A 1,550-nucleotide genomic window follows, 5' to 3' on the forward strand; every position below is an offset into this window, starting at 1 on the left:
TCTTTCCCTCCAACGGACAACAGCAGAAAACCGCATGATGCTCCCTATCAGTGGTGGAGACTGTCTCCATTGCACCTCTAGCACCTGTAAGCAATGTAGGAATGGTGCCAGGCATTAATTTCCATTTTCACACAGCAATGCAACTGTTGTGGCTTGTTTCCATGAACTCGAATTAGTTACATTTCATCGTGCGTTTTTAAGCATTCCTGGACAGGTTTGTGTAAGTCAACTGCAGCAAATGTTAGCGTACACAAAGAGCCGTGCCTGGCTCAGAAAGCCTTTGCTCTGCAGACAGGTGGAGTCTGAAAGCCTACTTGAGACTACTCTTAGAAACTCTCCCAGTCATTCGCTAGTGGCCACCACGGGAAACATGATACTGGATTAGATAAACATTTGGACCAAGATGATAAAGCTAATCTAAGAATCTGATAGAGACATTCCGCCTCGGAAAACCCACCAGTGCTGAACGACAACTTAGGTGATTCTTTCATCAAGAGTTAGAGTCAAAAAAGTACTTTTATACTCCTGGCCACCTTTTGTTGACAATACAGGAATAAGAACAAGGAAGAATGTTTTCATAGTATAATCCAGCCAATCAATGGATTTCTGTTTCAATTTATTTCCATAATAGTTTTCTCAACCCTTTTAAACCTTCAAAATCTACATGTAGTAGCACAGTTCCACATCTCAAATGCCCGTGCCTAGAAGCAGCTCTTTTGGTTCACTCTGAAACTGCCACCTACTAGTATTATTCAGTGATTGTCTTGTTGCACTGGAAGAGACACCTTCCAGTGTACGATACTTCGCAGTAGAACCATTAGTGCAATTGGATGTTTATCCTTGGAGATGCCACACAGAAGGAAACAATCTAAAACTGAATTCCACAGGAGCTGTTCTAAGACACAAGAGAAATGTATCACTGAGAAATATACCCCCTTTGAGAAATCTACTTTATCAAAGAATCACTGAATCGTTTAAGTTGGAAAAGATCTTTAAGATCATCAAGTTCAACTGTTAGCCCAGCACTGCCAAGTCCACCATTAAACCATGTCCCTCAGCACCATGTCTACAGGTCCTTTAAATCCCTCTGGGGGTGGTGACTCAGCCACTTCCCTGGGCAGCCTGTTCCAGTGCTTGACAGCCCTTTTGGTGATGAAATTTTTCATAATGTCCATCAATATCCATTAGTAACCCTTGATGGAATTAGAATTTTTTTAAATGGATTAACTTAATTAGGAAAAAAAATCCTAAAGAAATGTTAATATCCTGAAAATGGTTTTGGTTCGGGTGATAGTTACACAAAACCAAAAAAGTGATATATAAGAAAGATGCAAGCCTGTAAGAACAGCATGGATTTGTTCTCTGTCGAAAGTTCTTTACCGTAACAAATATGTGGAAAATAAAAACATTGAAATGCACTGTCCCTGCTCTAGAGTTATTAAACTGGAATGGAGCTGATTTGCGTTTGGAGCTGTAGAAATAAGACTTCAGGAATACAAGATTTAGCATCTGTGAGGGAGCATCAGAGCCATCTACTGGGGTCTGCTCAT

This window comes from Buceros rhinoceros, unplaced genomic scaffold (genome assembly GCF_000710305.1).
Source record: "Buceros rhinoceros silvestris isolate BGI_N320 unplaced genomic scaffold, ASM71030v1 scaffold3057, whole genome shotgun sequence".
NCBI classification, from domain to species: domain Eukaryota; kingdom Metazoa; phylum Chordata; class Aves; order Bucerotiformes; family Bucerotidae; genus Buceros; species Buceros rhinoceros.